The sequence below is a fragment of the Citrus clementina genome, unplaced genomic scaffold (assembly GCF_000493195.1).
Source record: "Citrus clementina cultivar Clemenules unplaced genomic scaffold, Citrus_clementina_v1.0 scaffold_7, whole genome shotgun sequence".
In the NCBI taxonomy this organism is placed as follows: domain Eukaryota; kingdom Viridiplantae; phylum Streptophyta; class Magnoliopsida; order Sapindales; family Rutaceae; genus Citrus; species Citrus x clementina.
The window spans coordinates 11,900,087-11,919,537 of record NW_006262075.1 but is presented as its reverse complement, the minus strand read 5'-3'; the positions used below and the strand labels follow the sequence as shown (position 1 = coordinate 11,919,537).

The 19,451-nt window shown below is 33.6% G+C and overlaps 1 pseudogene; it reads right to left on the bottom strand.

The window, feature by feature from the left end:
- Positions 1–997: 997 nt before the first annotated feature.
- Positions 998–17,223, bottom strand: LOC18036202 (annotated as a pseudogene).
- Between the last annotated feature and the right edge of the window lie 2,228 nt (positions 17,224–19,451).

Below are 19,451 nucleotides of genomic sequence, written 5' to 3'. Positions count from 1 at the left end.
GCACCAAATTCATTTCAAATATAAATAAATAATTTTTAAAATATGACAAATGTACCACATATTTAATTGACTGACATTTGATTTACTATTAATTGATTAGTAAATCATGTCATAAAACAAGTTATCATGTTAGAAACTCTAAATCCAAATGTGACCAGATTTTAAATCGAATTAATATAGATATGATCTATTTAATAATCGTGTCAAATTTAACCGTTGAAATTCATTTATTCATGTTAAGATTATGGGACATATATATTATAAAAAAATTATATGAGACAATTATCACGTTGCATCAATTTAAAACATTTGATAGTAAATAGACTTTTTATAATGTTCTAACAACTATTTGAACCTATAATAATCATCCCTCATTATTATTCAATAAAAACTGTTACTACTAAAGTATTTAAAATAAATTTGCTTATAACAAAAAAAAAAATAAAAACTATAATAAATACAACCCAAACTCTCTTTTCCTATGATGCCATGAAGATATTTGAAGCAGGGAAGAGAAGCAATTTGATAAATCTTTAGGTAGCTAGTGTAGAGGAAATAAAGCCCATATCAGATAAAACTGAAAAACGCAAAATTTGGCTTTCCCTGCAACAAATTGAAAAAAAAAAAATGATAGTTTCAGAATTATCATATTAGTCTGCTTACGATAAATCCTTACAGTTCTTATTCCAGTTGTTTAATTTAAATAGTTTATCAAAAATGATTTAGTAGAAATCATTTCTGCACAACATGCTTAAGAAAAAGAAATTGAATTCAAAATTGAAAACCAAAGAATATTTTACATTTGAATTCATATACAACTCAATGGAACAACGATATTCATACAAAATCTGGAACCAAATCTGAAAATAACATCTCAACTTTGTTTGAAAATGAATAGCAATTGCTGCATGGCTTTGTACAAAGTAGCGACCGCCTTCTCATTTGCTTCCAGCTACTGATTAGAGATCCTTAAGCAGCATCCAAGCGTTCACTATGTTGGTGGACTATTATCAATACCCCAAATAAAAATCCTTGAAAAAAGGATTTGGTTATCGTTAAAGCAGAGGAATTTATAAAGCGTATACAGTAGACCATAGAAAATCAAATATCCAAAAAATTTTATTTTCATTTGATTTTCTGTAAAGAGGGCTTGTATACTTAATATTTTCTCTATTGTAATTCTATTCATTCTAGAAGTGCGAATTTCAATCTAATTATATCCTTTTACCGTTTTACGGCAACTAAACAAATTTATGTGAGCATTAATTGAATTCAACTATTCAAGCATCAATTTGAAAAACAGAGCAAAATTCGAAGACAAAAAGTAAAAAGCCAGAGCATCAATCGAACCACGCCCCCCCCCCCCCCCCAAAAAAAAAAAGGGAAAAGGAAATGGCCACGCCGGAAAATTTATAAAGCATTGATTCCATATTATTCAACATTTAATCGTGATTTGCAGAAGACAGAAGAAAAACACACTGGAATAAAAACATAAGCGTTAACAAAAACGCACTCACCAGAAATCAAATTTTGCGACCACCGCTCAGGAACGAGGTTGGAAACAGGAACGAAAAGCAATTTGAGTGGCTTCATCCTCCCATTGAAGTCGGTTCCACCAGTCTTCTTCTCCACGAATTACAAATTTACGCTCTTTTGCACTGTTGGAATCGAGTGGAAGCTTTTTAAGATTACGGCAATAACCCACAGATATTTCTTTCAGATGAGTGAAAGGCAATGGCTTCCAGAAAATTCTCTTCAACTCCGGCAATTCCATTAAATTAAGCATTTGGAGATTTTCAAAAGGGATTATATGTCCCATCATCTCAGGAGTCTCAGCAAATTTTCCGACGCTGATTATTTCTTCCATAGCACCGCAATCGAATAGCCAAAGAGACTTGAGGTTTGGAGCAAAAACGAGGAATGTCACATCTTTCAATTTACCGCAACTAAGGTCCCGTTTGGGAGTGTGGTGAGCAGCCCAGCCACCAAAGTGTTTGGTACCACTTATAGTTGTGTTTTGACAACTTGACAGATTTTTTTTCCCAGCTGCAAGTTTAATTACTAAATTAACTTTATATATTATTCCATTTTCATTTTATCAAACAGTCATGTCAGTGGGAGTTCTATTTCAAATCGATTTTTTTAAACAAACCCTAAACACCCATTCTCATCAGCACGATTCCGACTGTGGGAGTTCCAATTGATGCGATTCTGACACCGAAATTCTCATCGGCGCGATTCCGACACCGGCCACTCTCATACGCCTCTGTCAGTGGTGCCTTTTCCTCTATCTGTTGTTCATTTTTGAGTACTCCTTTACTCTATTTCAAGCAATTTTTCATTTTCTTCCTTTTCATTCATAAAATGTTGGGGCTTTTGTTAGAATAAATTGATGGGTGATGGGTCATGCGTGATTTATTTGCTTGTAACCATTGTTTTTATTGTAGTTTTTATTTTTGTAGTTGCTTTTTATAAACATGCACAACCCCTGTTTGATTTGAGTTTCCAGTTCTACAAGACATTAAATAATAAAATGCATGCCTTCGTTATGAAATACTATGCTTCAGTAAACAAAAGGAAGTTTGTCAAATTCTGGATTTCAAGTTGAAGTTTGTCAAATTCTTGGGTGTGTTTGCTTTCTCCTGCTCTTGTTATTTTTGGGCACCAGTTCAGTTACCAATAAGCTTAATTGTTTGTGTTTCTTTTTATTTAATAATATTTACTAGAGAATGACTAAATTACAGGAGTATAAGCAGGACACCTAATTATTGGCCGACCATTCTTTTGACGCGTATAATTAATAAGCCTAATGATTTTCTAACCCATCATCAATTTAATTCAATTAATTAGGTTATATATACGTAAGTCGCCATACGAATTACAGAAAAAAGAAGGGAGAAAGTGTTGCAATTGCAATTGTATATGTCTTAGGATGGGCCAAAAGAATAGTACAGGAAATATCAAAGCACGTAGCAAATTTGAGATTGTGAGGCTAAATGCAATTGCAGTTTGTACCTAATGATTGTTTAGTTGAATTTCTTTGTTTCCTAGTCTGGTTTGTCTTTTGTTGCTTTATTGACTTGCTTGTAATTGTTTCTATTCGTGGGCTATGATCATTATTGTTTGCTGGAAAAGTATTTCAAGTAAAGTAACAACTAAGGTAACTTGTTCTGGTTTGTCTTTTTTTTTAATTTTTTAATATCGAATTATTTTTCCTTCCACCATCCATAACAAGATTCTAGTAATTTTCTTAACTTCTATATTCTTATTTTTTCTGTATTGTTGTTTGATAAAGAAATATTTTTTTTCCTAGGTTTAAGTGTATGAAATTGTGTCTAATAGCTCAACTAGTAAGGCTACTTGGAACCCCCAGACTTTAGATGTATTTTGTGACTTATGCGTTAAAGAGGTGGATGCCGGACATCGTCCAGGGACTCATTTGACTTCCCAAGGATATGAAAATTTGATTAAGGAGTTCACTAAAGAAACTGGATTAGATTACAACAGAACTCAAATGAAAAATAAATGGGATTCTCTTAGAACTGATTGGAAATTGTGGAAGAATTTGATTGGCAAAGAAACTGGTTTAGGGTGGAATCATAGGTTGAGGACAGTTGATGCAAGTGAGGAATGGTGGGAAAAGAATTTGTAATGGCTGTATGTAGCTTTGATATGCAATTCATATTTGCAGTGGCTGGTTGGGAAGGCAGTGCCCATGATGCAAGGGTATTTCAAACAACTATTACGAATCCTGCATTCAATTTTCCAAACCCTCCTCCAGGTTTGTGTTTCTAATTTTTCTTTTATATATACATATTCAATTGATTAGATTGTTTTATTTATTTTGTATTTTTCTTTTTATTTTTAGGAAAATATTATTTAGTAGATGCAGGATATCCGGAGTTATGTGGGTACTTAGGACCATATAAGGGTGAAAGATATCACCTTCCTGAATTTCGTAGAGGTAGCCAACCAATGGGTTATAAAGAATTGTTCAACTACAAGCACTCTTCCTTGAGAAGTGTTATTGAGCGTACTTTTGGGGTTTGGAAGAATACATGGAAGATTTTACGAAGTATGCCAAGCTATCCATTCAAGAAGCAGGTGAAAATAGTTATTGCTACCATGGCCTTGCATAATTATATCAGAAGATATTCACAAAATAATGATCATTTTGATGAAATGACGGATGAACCAAGTCATAGTATTAGCGAACATATTGCATCTCATGAAGAAAGTTATGAAACAATTGATAGCACAACTCAAGATATAATAATCTTGAAAGATGGCATTGCTGCAAGTTTAATGGAGGCACAACAATAGAAATATTTATACAAATTTTGTAATTAATTACATTTTAATTTTATTTTGTTTTGTTGTATGATTTTTATTAGATATATTTGGTATTGTAAATAATACTCGATTAATCATATCAGGTACAAACCGAAGCAATTTGGAGAAGCATATCATGTACACTGCCCGGTTGGCATTGTCAATAATAGTTATTTAAAATTATTTATAATTGACCCCATGATGTGTTTTATAAATTATTTATTACAACTTGTGCAAAAAAATAAATTTGATTTATTAAATATTAATTTAATTTGTAACGGAATAAATCGTAATTGTATGTCAATATAATAATTTGAAGAATGAAAAATAATTGATTTGTTAACAATTAAAAATAATGTTATTTAAAATTAATTATTACAAATATTCATCCACTCTACCAAACACCATCAGTAGTTGCAGCTTAAAAGCTACAACACTTTTACCAAACACCATCAACTTCCATTCCACATCTATAGCTTTTACTCCACAGCAACTGCAGCTTAAAAGCTACAGCACCTCACTCCCAAACGGGCCCTAAATATGGTAACACGGTGAAGGCTGCGGAAAACAAAAGGTTCCTGCCTTTTTTGTACTATCTCTGTATAATCAATCTTCAATTCTATCAACTCAATACTATTATTAATAAATAATTCGTTGAGGTGGTTTAGCTCTGCGAAAGCCGTAGCATCAATAATCGGCGTTGTACCTCTAAACTTGTGGAGGAGAAGAGATCGAATACAACTTTTTGACTGATTTGAGCTCAAAAGAATTTGGAGAGCATGATAACTTCCCAAGGTCAACTCCAATACCTCTAAATATTTCAAACCGAGCAATACCTGTATCAAAACTTCACCCCCACCAAATAAAGCGTTGTCTTCTGGTGCTTCATGAAAATTGAATTGGCCAATACCCAACATTCTCAACACACGTTGTTATAAAACGTAAATTCCACTGATCTGTACTGTTTGGTTACTAAGAAAATTTACTCTGTTTTACTGAGAAAACTTCAGAGAATATTCTGGATTTTATTTCTTCTTTTCTTATTGATCAAATGAGTACAAAGCATGCCTTTATACATTGTTAATAGAAAAGAAAACAATATGAATAAAATCTCAGTAAACCTTGACTGAATTTGCTGAGCTGACATCGCTTACTTAACTAACTTTAGCTCAGCAAATTCTCCCACGTGCTAACCTTGAGCTGACTGCTTGTACACGTTATGAGCTTCCTTAACAGCCCTCCTCAAACTCAAGGGGCATGGCTGCACATTGAGTTTGTTTATGAAATAATTAAAATGAATGAATGTGAGAGGTTTTGTTAGGACATCGGCTATCTGTTCTTCACTTTGAATGAAGTTAATTTTCAGCTCCTCTGCTAAAACCTTATCTCTAACAAAATGCATATCCAGTTCAATGTGTTTGGTACGTGAATGGTAGACTAGATTTTTATCTTAACTTTGTTGCACTCATGTTGTCACACCAGATGATAAGTACTGAGACACATCTTATATTTAGCTCACTGAACAAAGATTGAATCCATGCTATTTCTACACTTGCAGAAGCCAAAGCTCTGTATTCGCTTTCTGCACTAGACCTTATCACCACAGACTACTTCTTAGATGACCATGACACCAGATTATTTCCAAAATAGATACAGTATGCACCTATAGATTTTCTGTCATCAATATCGCATGCCCAATCTGCATTTATAAAACCTGTGATTTCCATTTCTCCACCAGCTGAAAACTTTAGACCATAATCCATGGTTTCCTTTAGGTATCTTAGAACTCGTTTACAGGCCATTATGTGCTGCAATGTTGGAGCTGTCACATATTGACTGAGTTTGTGCACAGCAAAGGCTATCTCTGGTCTGGTTAACACCAGATATTGCAAGCCTCCAACCAAACTTCTGTAACTGGTTGCATCCTCAACATACTGACCTAAACAACCTTTAACCTCCTTTTGAAGTTTCAGTCCAATCGCTATGGGAGTATCACACCCTTTACAGTTCAACATATCAGCTTTAGACAAGAGATCATTAATATACTTTCTCTGAGATAAGTACATACAACCATCAGCATAAGAGACTTCTATCCCAAGAAAGTATGATAGTATTCCTAGATCCTTTAAAGCAAATGTCTTACTGAATTCTAAGATAAACTTCTCTAATTCTCCAATGTCAGGCCCTGTAATAAGTATATCATTCACATATATAAGCACAAGTATTATTGAGCCTTGAATCTCTTTGAAGAAGAGAGAAGTATCAGCTCTGGAATTTTGAAAACCCCAATTACTTATCAAACAGTTTTTCAACTTATCAGACGGTTTTTCAACTTATCATACCAAGCTCTAGGAGCTTGTTTTAAGCCATACAGGGCTTTCTTCAACTTGCATACATAACTGGACTTTTTCTCATCAATGAAACCTTCTGGCTTATACATGTAAACATCTTCAGTCAATTCTCCATTTAAGAATGCATTATTGACATCCACTTGCCTTATTTTCCACTTGTTCATCACAGCCAAACTAAAAATAATTCTTACTGTGCAGGCCTTTACCACAAGACTAAAGGTCTCAAAGTAGTCAACACCATTAGTTTGCTGGAAACCCTTTGCAACTAACCTGGCTTTGTATTTAGCTACACTCTCATCTGTGTTTTGTTTAATTCTGAAAACCCCTTTACTGTCAACAACCTTGTATACCTCTGAAAATGGTACTAGTGACCATGTTTCATTCCTAAGCAAAGCTTCATATTCATCTTTCAGAGCTTGATGCCAATTCTGATCACTTAGAGCTTCTTGAACAGTACTGGGTTCTTTGTTGGTTAAGGTGGTTATGTAAACTTTTGGCTTGAAGATTCCATATTTTCGATCTGGTTACCATTGAATGTGATGGTTGTGAAGGAAGGTTTCTAGTTTGAGTTTGATTTATGTGCTAGGAAGTAGATAGATGTGGTTCATTTTGTGGTTGTGATTCAGTTTGTTGTTGTGTTGGTGATAATGGTATAGTTGATGAGGAATGCTCTTGAGAATGCTCTTGTTGATGCAGATTATTTGTGTGTGCAGAAACAGAAGGTACTTGTTCATTGCTTTCTGAACTTGCTGATTGAAGATCTTCCAAGCTGCTGTCAGTTAAGGATAATGTGGAGAGATGATAAATTTGTTACTGGGAAAAGTTTGACACTGATATTTCAGAATTTGAACTGTTCTCGGATAAATGAAAGACTTTGTTTGTTAAGTAAGGGAATGTATTTTCATCAAAGATAACATGCCTTAGGATATGAATTTTTCCTGAGCTTGTTAAACACTTATAACCCTTGTAAGAATGACTATAGCCAATGAAGATGCATTTGGTGGTGTGAAAATCAAATTTGTGTTTATTTAAATCTCTCATATATGGATAACATAGGCAACCAAAGCACTTATGAAATGAATAATCTGGTTTGTGTTTAAAGAGCTTTTCATAAGGAGATAAAAGCTTAAGAACAGGTGTTGGTAACCTATTAATATGATATGTTGCTGTGTGAACAGCTTTCCACCAAAACTGAAAAGGGAGATTAGCTTGAGCTAAGAGTGTTAATGCTAATTCAATTATGTGTCTTTGTTTCTTCTCAACAAGACCATTCTGGTGATGAGTATAAGGGCATGAATGTCTAAACTTGATTCCATTTTGACTTAGGAAATTACTGAATACTCTAAACTCTCTCCCCCAGATCAGATTGTAATTCCTTAATCTTGGTATTAAACTAATTTTCAACTTGTGCCTTGAACAGTTTGAAAACTTCAAATGCTTGTGATTTAAGCTTAAGTGGATAGATCCAGGTGTATCTAGTGTAATCATCCACAAAACTAATGTAATACTTGTATCCATTTCTAGATACAGTGGGTGAAGGTCCCTAGATATCAGTATGAATCAGTTCTAATACTCCTTTTGTTTTTGTTTCAGTTGCTGGAAAACTTTGCCTGTGAACTTTGCCTAACTGACATGCCTCACACAAAGAATTTGTACAAGATAGAATATCTTTTTGAGAGATTTTTAATTGCTTGCAAGACTTAGCTAAATGCATCAGAATCATTGAACTTGGATGACCAAATTTTCTATGTAACAATGTCATTACATCATATTTGGTTTTGCATTTATTGAAAACAGAATGATAACAAACTTTAGAAGGATTATCAAAGCTTTGAAAGCTAGACAACATTGAGACATAATTATTTAGTTGAGTATGACAAAGATGAGATGAAGGAAATGAAGAAGAGGAATTAGAACTCAGCAGCAGCTTGTATAGACCTTTTTCGGCAAGTCCCTGCAGCAGAACTTGTCTATTCATGTCCTTCACAAAACAAACATTCCCACAAAATTCAACAGTTATAGGGTTATCAGATGTCAATTTGGAAATGCTTAGTAGATTTTTGGTAATTGATGGAACAAGTAATATATCCTTAAGTGCTATTCTGGAATGTGCAGATAAGTAATTTGATGCTCTTTGTGACAGAAATGCAAAATCAACATTAGTGATAAACAAACCTTGACCATTACCAATTATGAGCTAATCAGTACCCTTAAACTCCTCACTGATCTGCAAGCTCTCCATGTTGTTGTCCAGATGGTGAGTTGCCCCACTATCCAAGTACCATTCATCATTAGCAACTCCTTCAAAGTTAGCCATAAATGCTACTCCAGGAGTACAAGCATCAAAACCAGAATAATAGCTATTGCCAGACATAGGATTATAAGCTGAAGGCATATAGTTGAAGTTCTCATAATCTTCAAAGTTTGGATTTGAAACAGAACCATCAAAATTTGACAGATATGCACTACTAGAAAAATGGTCTTTACTGACATTAGAATAGTGTCAGTAATTACTTTTAGTGACACTTGCTAATTGTGTCAGTAATCTGGCAGTCAGAAAAATAGTGACACTTGTAAGTGGTGTCAGTAATTACTATTACTATAGTATCATTAAAATCATAACACCATGGTATCAAAATATTACAATACTATATTAGTATTTGTGATACTGTTACTATAGTATCACTACTTTATGTATTATTTAAAAAAATAATTATACAAAATGACATTACCCATTGATTTGTTGATAGAATTAAAAGGCTGTGAGAAATAAGAACAAAAATCAATTTATTTATCAAAACCTTTCATAACATTTAAATATTATCAATATATATTACACAATCCAAATGCTTCAATACACAAAAGCAATTAAAATTTCAGCCACCTAGCCAAGTTACCCAATAAAATTTCCAAAAATTAATGCAAGTATTCCAACGACAAGTTTTTGAGCAAAACTTCCAGTAGCAATACCATCTTCCAACAGCACTCTAATTCTAGCTACATACCCAGGAACACTCCAACTCATATGCAACAACCCACCATCTTCCAATAGCGCTATAATTCTGACATATATCCAGTAGCATTCCAACCCAAAGCAACAAACCAATCTATGCAAAATCAATAAAAAATCTGCAGGGGATGTCTTGCTATTGTTCTGAAGTGAAAAAAGCTCCTGTAAATTACCAGGGTTGTTTTCACTGCAGAGAAGCAGCAAAGCAGTCCATGTAAATAGACATAGGAGAACATAGAAATTAAAAAATGAGAAAGAAAGAAGAGTAACCTATTTACGCCTAAACTGAAAGTCGGAGATAAATAGACATAGGAGCAAAGGTTCCTCTTATAGACACAAGAACTACAACACATAATAAAAGTCATCACATTAAGCAAACACACCTACACATGAATCATAAGATTTCTCCACAACACTCGCACGAAGGTTCTCGATTATAAGGAAAATGGTTCCATTAAGTCGTGAATTAACAAACAAAAACATTAATACTACTCAAAGCCACACAATATTGCTAAAGAAGACATGGCATGACATAACTTATGGTAGTTGTGAAGTATCAAGCCTGTGGTGAACAAATGAAGATACAAGACTTATGACCTTTACATCATACATAGCCAAAATTTGTAGAATTCAATTATATAGCATAAATTTAGCCAAGTTAGGCCAGGAAAAGAAATTGATACAACTCAAAAGTTTACAAGGCATAACCACTGGATTTAAAACAAAAATCAATCAGTCTCTTAGGTTTTAACCATCCATTGTTTGTAAAAAAAGAAAAAAAGGATCCAAAGTGAAGCCCAAAAGAAATGACACATATGCTTAAACATCACCAATGTCAGATACTTTTTACAATGGTAAAAACATTACCTAGACTAAATTCTAGAGTCCTACAACTATAATCCTGTAGAAACAGGATTCCATATTGCTAATTTTGTTTGCTCAAATAACTTAATGGCTCGCAAACCATTGAAGGAAATACAATGTTCATTCAGCAAGACAGAACCACATCTCATAAATTTGGAGAAATTTCTCCATTCAGAATGCATTTCTCCAAATAAGATGCCTTGGAAATTCAGAGTAAGAAACAAGAAACAAACTTCAGAATCTTTTTGTCTGTTTCTTAAAAGCTAAAATGTTGGTAACATCCATAAATAGAACAGAACTAAATCACATTGTGGAAGGGAAAAAACCACAGAACCAGTGAAAATCGAGAGAGAGAGAGAAAATCATTTCACAACAAACTAAAGTGAGTTTGTTGGTTGGCCGACAATTGTTTTTGTCTTCATTTGATTAAATACCTCTTCTAATACTAAAATATGAAAAATATGCAGAGAAATCAAACTGATTGAAATATAACTCAACATCCATTAACTAAAACCCCACAAAAACAAAAGTACAACAGAAGCAAAGGCAAAGCAATTACCCATGAACATTTACAAAAAGAGTGATTGCCTATTGAAGGGGATTGTAACACAAAATCTTCACCTAGCATAAGTCATAATTTAACCAGTTATTGGACACTTACGGAACATTACAAAATATGAACTCCTACAGGTACAAACAGAAAGCAAAAGACAATAAATTAGGAGTAAAGGTTTTGTTTAAATTGACCGAAAAAGCTCGACTCGAGTTGCTCCATATTGGATCTTTGAAGGAAATGGGGTACCCAAACCTTGACCTACAGTTTCGTTGCTGCAACCATCGCAAGGAGGTGCATTGACGCACCTACAATATTGGAGTATGAATAATACACATTCGTTCGGCATTTTCACATAAGCCAACCAAACCCTAACCTTTGGAAAATTTGGTCACCTTTTAGCTTCAAGTTCAAATAATAAATAACATACAAAGTTCAAAATACAAAAGTTATCCATCCTCTGCTTCAACCAAAAATTCCTCCACTAATTCGCTCCAAGAAACAGTATTTGAAAATATAAAACGAAAACAAAAATTGTACATTCAAACGCAAATAATTTAATGACAAAACAAATTGTGCAAATATGGTAAATGAAAGGAAATATCTGAAAAAGGAGACTCTATCACAGATCTACGAAACGAAACTCCAAAACAATATCGTCATTGTCTCGTCAAAGTCTGTGACTCTCATCGATCCATATAACACAACGAAACAACAAAATTTAACACGAAAAAAAAAGGAATGTGTAAGCAAGTATCTGAGAGAATAGAAGAAAACCGAGCTTACTTAGTTACTTGGAGCTCCGAGACCTTTCGAAGATCGAATTAGCGGAAGAAAACAAAACTTCAGCTAACAAGAAATCCCGAGAAGTCGAAGCGAGAGGGGCGGTGTGCACTCGAGTAGGGTGAGCAAAATGTGGAGATCTAAAGCGGGTCTTGTGAGCTTGTGGCATAGCGGCATGGTGGATGTTTTGCATAATGTAGATCATTAGGGTTTCGTATGGTATGGGTGTTAGAATTTGAGCAGTGGTGGTAGGATTTCTTATGACATGGACCCTTGAATTTTAGGGCTCGAAGTTTTAGAGGTATGAAGAAGAAGAAGGATATCGCCAGAGAGATGAGGCGGCTGGCCATGGATTTAGGAGTTAGGGAATTTTATGTTTATGTTGATTTAGGGTTTTTTTCTTTTGCTTTTATATTTTTGTTTTCTATATTAATTTAATTTGATAATTTCAACATGTTCAACACAAACTAATTTATGAATTTGGCATGGTGGTTTGTTGGTTGAACATAAAGCACTTTAGTTTTGAGGTCCTAGGTTCGAGTCGCAACTAAAACAAAAATAGATTTTTTATTTTTTTTTGTTGTTTCTGATACCTTAGTGTCGACGATCTCTGATGTTTAATATACAAACATCATAGAATCAGTAATTTGTGACACTTGTTTGTTAAACACGGAAAATGGCCCAAATATATGTAATTGCTGATACTTTTTAGAAAAGTATCACAAGACAAGTATCAGTAAAAGCTATTTTTCTAGTAGTGATGCTGCTCTGGGTGCTTTTCCTTTTCTAAAAACCCCTTGGCATTGGCACATAATCTTCAACAAATCTATGCCAACAAATATCAGCAGTATGACCAAGTTTGAGACAAATCTGACATACTGAGTCCCCTGGATTGTTATTAAAAGTTCTCTGTGATCCATTCTTGATAACAGATGATGAATTCTTTGGTGCTAAAGAATTATTACCATTAAAAGGATTACCAACATAATATCCTCTACCAAAACCACTTCTAAAACCTCCATTAAACATTCTTGGAGAAAAATTCATATTCCCTCTACCAGAGAAAACATTCCTACCACCATAATAACCTCCTCTCTTAAAATTTCCTCTAGGCTGTGCATAATAAACCTTAGGATGAAATGCATTAGTATATGCATAGTTAGCATTGAACATACTCTTATCATCATGATCTTGTTCCAACCTAGTTTCATGAGTGAGCAATAATGCATAAGTATCATCAAATTCCATTCGTGAACCAGTTATGAAAGTAGCAATATCACTATATCCTGATCCTAATCCATTGAGTATGGTTAGCATTAGATCCTTTTCTGTTATCGAGCTACCAGCACTAGCAAGCTTATCAGCTATTGCTTTCATTTTAACACAATAATCTTCAATACTAAGAGACTCCTTTTTAAGAGTGTTCAGTTCATATCTGAGCTGAAGAAAATGAGCTTTTACAGTTAATAACAAGACTAAGGATACCTTCACTTAAGGTTGACAGTAGCCAACCAAGAAGAATTTGATCTTGTGATCTCCAGATCTGATACTCAGGATTCTCAATTTGTTGTGTAGATCCATCAACTCCAGCTAACAAAATATTTTCTTCAGATGTTGATTTGATTCTAGTTATGAAGTCTTCTAGTCGATTACCTCTAATCGAAGCCAGAACTTGTGAACGCCAGAGCAGGTAGTTTGATCGATCTAGTTTAATTGGATTCGTGAAAGAGAAATTGATTTGAGTGTGTTGATGTGTATTATTGATTGCTAGATTTCTCATCATTGTTTGCTGGTTACTGTTTGGCTCTGATACCATGTTATAAAACGTAAATTCCACTGATATATACTGTTTAGTTACTGAGAAAATTTACTCTGTTTTACTGAGAAAACTTCAGAGAATATTCTAGATTTTATTTCTTTTTTTCTTAATGATCAAATGAGTACAAAGAACACCTTTATACATTGTTAACAGAAAAGAAAACAATAGGAATAAAATCTCAGTAAACCTTGACTGAATTTGTTGAGCTGGCATTGCTTATTTAACTAACTTTAGCTCAGCAAATTCTCCCACGTGCTAACCTTGAGTTGACTGCTTGCACACGTTATGAACTTCCTTAACCCACGTAACCTTGAAAAATTTGATATTAGTTGCCGTGGAATTTTATTTAATTGGCCTGTCCCCCTCAAATTCAAACATGTCAGATTTATCAACAACTTCAACTCTTCTGGTAACTCTTCTATGGCGTTCTGTGAAATATCAAGAAGCTGTAGCGAACCCAACTTTGACATCCCAACAAGAAATTTCAAATTCCAGCAGTTTGACATCTTCAAAACTTTGAGAGAAGGCATAAGTTGGAAGAAGCCATCCGCGATCATCTTCAACTCCCCATTAAAGTCAAGAAATAAAGTGACGAAATGAGGGCATGTGGGAACCTCTGACAGAGTTTCAATTTGGTTTTGCATCAATGACAATCTTCTCACATTTTCCCATTCTTTAACATCCGGTGCCTCTTCTAATCCAGCACCTGCACAAACCAAAAAGTTTATCTTCTCCTTCTCAGTTTCACAAGCTATCCATAGAGCCATATCACGAACAACGTCAAGCATTTTTACTTTATCATCTTCTATCTCTTCTAGTAAACACACATGAACAAGAGTGCCCACAATGTAGTATCCTCGGTTTTCTGCACCAATGATGGGTGTCGAAGCCAACAAAAGTAAATTCCTACTCTAAATAAATTGTGTATAGTGATTGAGCAGGGTCGTGTCCACAGAGATCGGTAATTAATTAAATCCTTTTGAAACGTAAAACGTAAAATAGGGGAATTGTTGACAATAATAAAAATCAAATTAAAATAACAAGAATGCAAATTAAAGTTGTAATTCAAATTGGAGAAAGCTCTGGTTGAAGGAATTAACTCAGCTTGATTCGACTACTGATCATTGATTCAAATATAGATTATTATTACTCATGAATAGACCGGTTATAGCTACTGAGACCCTCTAATAGCCAATCTCTCCTTAACTAGTCGATAACCAAGGTACGACCGTTGGTTATTTCCCTAATCAATAGACAACCCTAGATACGATCATAGAATTTAATCAATTGACAGCCTGAAAAACCAGAGAGACCCAAATCCTAATCAACACATATGATGATTCATTTAAATTAGATTGTTTATTCTCACAACACAACTCTCTGCTATGTTATTTGTCACAAACATTAAATTCTTCATACGATGAATCCTTTAATTGACAATAGATTAAGTTGATAATTAAATAGTGGCCAATTACCTAATTAACAAACATAATCATGAAAATAATTCAGAGAATAAACAAATACCCAAAAAGTAATAAAACAATTAAAGCACAAGAAAGATCTCACAGTAGTGATGAATCAAAGCTTCATTAACCTTCAACCAGAAAAATGGGTTTAGTTCCTCATAGAGAGAAGAGAAAAATTAGATCTAGGGTTTCTTTTTCTCCAATCCAAAATCCCCCTTTCACAATAGATTCCTCCCTTAAATACTTTCTCTCTCTTCTCTTTTAGAATTCTATTTAAAATAAAATCCTAATATCTGAAATATTAAATTCGTAATTACAAAAATAACCAAAAATACAAAACACGTTAAACTAAAACTGCAGGTCCGCAGTTGACAGCACGCGCCCACGCCTTATCAACAAAGTTCTTCTGACGCTCATAATTTCTTCAAGAGAACAATCATCCTTAAACATCATCTTATAGCTCAATTTTATCATCAATCAATAGAATTGCACCTACAAAAGTAAAACACAAGTAAATCACTATTATTAAGTGCAAAACATTGATATTAAGGGAAGTAAATAATGCAAAACTAGTGCATAAATTGCACTCTAACAACCAAACCTATTAGATTCCTCTAAGAATCCCTCAGAAATCCAACAATCAATCAAGTCCCATTTAAGAATGCCATAATCTTCAGGATATAAACAACAATATAAGAAACAAGATCTAATCGTCTCATTCAGCAAACTATCATAGCTAAAGTTTAAAAGAGGATACACCTCTTTTCCCAAACCTGGAAACTCTGAAGCTGATCGTCTTAACACTTCAATTGCATGTCTCCACTCCTCGGCTGTCTTTTTGATGGCCATAGCTCGACCAATAGTAATAAGTGCGAGTGGCAAACCACCACACTTCTTGGCCACGGTTTGGGCTAGCTCAACGATATCATGATCACTCTCAAGAGTTTCTTCCCCAACTTTTTCTTGAAACAGTTCCCAAGCATCCTTTTCTGATAAGCATGCTACTTGGAACTTCCTGCCAGCTTCCATGCTACCACAAACATCGATGAAACGGCTTGTGAATACGACTTATGAGGTAGTATTTTTTGGTCTGGGAAGTGGAACGCCCACTTTTGTTAAATCAACCCGCTCCCATAAATCATCTAACAACAATACAAATCTCTTCTCTCCTAATCTCCGCAAGATGGCTACAGCTTTCTCTTCAAAAATTTTACTCTTCCACAAATCATCATCAACCAAACATATCTTTTTCCCAATATCTTCTTGAATTTTTTCGAGTCGCAGGTCTTTTGAAACTACTACCCAAATCACACAATCAAAGTTGGTTGGACTCTCGAGAAATTTATTGTTGATATGGGTCAATAGTGTAGTTTTACCAACACCGCCCATACCATATAGGCCAATGATTCCCGCTGATTCTTCTGCAAGACATCTCCAGACTTGTTCAAGTTGTGATTGCAAGCCTACTACTGTTCGCTCGGCAGGTCTTTCATCTGCTACAGGCTCTGGAGCTCTCTCAGGCACCACCTTGGTAGCCACCGCCTCAAAAACCCCTTCGGCAAATAAAGCCTCCACATCTCGTAGCTTTTTAGCCACTTGTTTCCCAAACTTGTAGCTTGACGTGCAGTTCCTGGAACAGAACCCTCCAAGACATAATTTTTCAATTTCTTGAGAGCCGTCTCTGATAAGTTCATTAGCTTCAGTTGTAACAGCATCCACCCTCGAAACCCACACTTGCACTCCGTCCAGCCTTCTCATTTGTTGACGTTCAGCATTGACGACCCTCCTCATCAGATCGTCCTTTGCTGCGTTTAGTTTCATTAATTCAGTCTGCAAGGCCACAAGATTATCTTGGAGGTTACGTGTGTATGCTGCTTTTCCAAGAAAGCAATCCAAGCAACGATTGAAAAAAGCACCATCGCATGTGATCTGAAAAATGCTACACATCTTTGGAATTTTGTTAAGAAAGAAAATTGATTGAGTTTGATAAACTGATTCCTGAAGCTGATGTGGGCTGTGGAAGAGAAATTTTAGTAATGACCTCTGTCCGTTGTACGGCAAAAATTTTAAAAAGATTTAGGCACGTTCGATTCGGGGTAAAATTCTATTTAATCCTGTATTTGAAGATTAGTATTCATTTAATCTCTATATTTTTAAAAATATCTAGAAACATCCTTGTCGTTAAAGTATTGATACTTCTACCGTTATTTTTCATTTCTTTTGGCTTATTTTTACAATATTACCCTTTAATAATAATTTTTTTGTTTGTACATTAATAAAAATAAAATAATTAAATTATCAATTTAACCCTAAAAATAAAAATAAAAATTTATATTAATTTTTAATTATCAAAAATTGTATGCAACCTACCAAGTGTGCAAACGGTGCTTGCAAAAAAATTAATATAATTTTTTTATTTTTTAGAGTTAAATTAGTGATTTAATTATTTTTTATTAATGTCTAAAAAAATTATTATAAAAGGGTAATATTGTAAAATTAAGTTAAAAGAAATGAAAAGTAATGGTAGTGGTATCAATACTTTAACGGCATGAATGTTTCGAGGTATTTTTAAAAATATAAAGACTAAATATATACTAATCTTAAAATACAAAAACTAAAAGGATTTTTATCCTCCGATTCGGGACCCACTGTAATTGCATTTGGAAAAAGAGCATCGCACATTCACACTTGCAAACATGAGCCACTAACTTTTGAAGGAAAAACAGCCAGTAATTATCTTTTACCCACTGTCTCCGAAGATAACAATGACTCTGAATAATGATTAATGACCCGAGTGTAATTACCAAAAATTAGTTTTGAAAAATAATAAAACAAGAATTTGAAAAAGACTATTCGATTCTTGACTACTTTATACTTGCCTTTAATAAAAGAGCTTAAGTCTGTCCCACCTGTATTCAAAAGAATCCGCTTTAATTTATAGTTTATTAAAAAAAACAATTTTAATTTGTAGTTTAATAAAAGAATCCAGTTGGTTGTTTTCATGTTTTGTCACTCTTGCTTTTGTGGAATATGATCTAGCTTTTTCTTGTTAGGATTAATTTGTAATAAAATATAAGAAGGCCACTAACGTTAAAAGTAAAAGACTAATATACCCACCGAAATTTCTTCTCTGTACATTTTTAATTTAGATATTATTTAAATCAATAATATTAAATAAAGTTTAGAGAACGGTCAAATAAATTTCTAAATTTTTAGTAAAGACACTATTTTTTTATTATAATATCTTTTAAATAGTAATTAAAAAGATTAACTTTAAACTTTTTTAATAAATATAAAATAATATAACTAATTTTTTCTATCTAATAGGCTAGTAATATAATTCTAGTAATGACCTCTGTTAGTTATACTGGAAAAATTTAAACAGATTTAAGCACGTCCTATTCGGGACCCACTGTACTTCTCTTTAGAAAAGAGCATCGCACTTGGTGGCAGCACTTGTAGTTTAATATATTTGACAACTTAGCTTACAACTGCCACCAACGTTTGAGAAGTGAAAAAAAATTATAATTATCCTTTAGCGATTTTTTTTTTGGGACAATTTTAGTTGGGATACTATTTATATTGGGTGTCCCTATACAATAAAATCTCCATAGTCATAATGTAGAGATCAAATTAACTTATTATTATGAGGAAGTAATAGAGATGTAGTTACAAAAATTATTATTATGACTTAGTTGTCCGTAGTGTGAGGATATAGAGATAAAGTCTATATTACATCAATGATTTATTAATGGAGGATGTCAAATATATTAAAACGTTGGTACATGTATCTATCAATTATTATTGTGAATATACAAAGTCATCTTAAAAAATTCTAATTATTTGCATTCGCTTTAATAATTTTCGCTCGTTGTCTAATCGTTATGTGCAGACAAGTTCCTTTAGTCTAATATAACATGTATTCTTATTGGATCAGGATCCTTTCTTGATCTGATCTTCATCTGAGCAAATTTTATTAATATAATTGGTGATTAATAAATTAAAAAGAAAAAATAGTCAAATCATAATCATCCACTAACAGTAAAACACAGGTGGTATAAGATCTGTAAAAGATCAGGAGTGCTCAGATCAGGAGAGGATCTTGATCCATTCTTACCTATACAAATAATTATTACTATGTAGAGATAAGTTTCTTAAGATAAGATATAGAAAAAATATAATTTATTACAAAGTGGAATTTGTTGTTATTTATAACTAGTCTAAATTGGGATCATAATTTTTTATAACTAAATAGATTATTCCCATAGAGGGT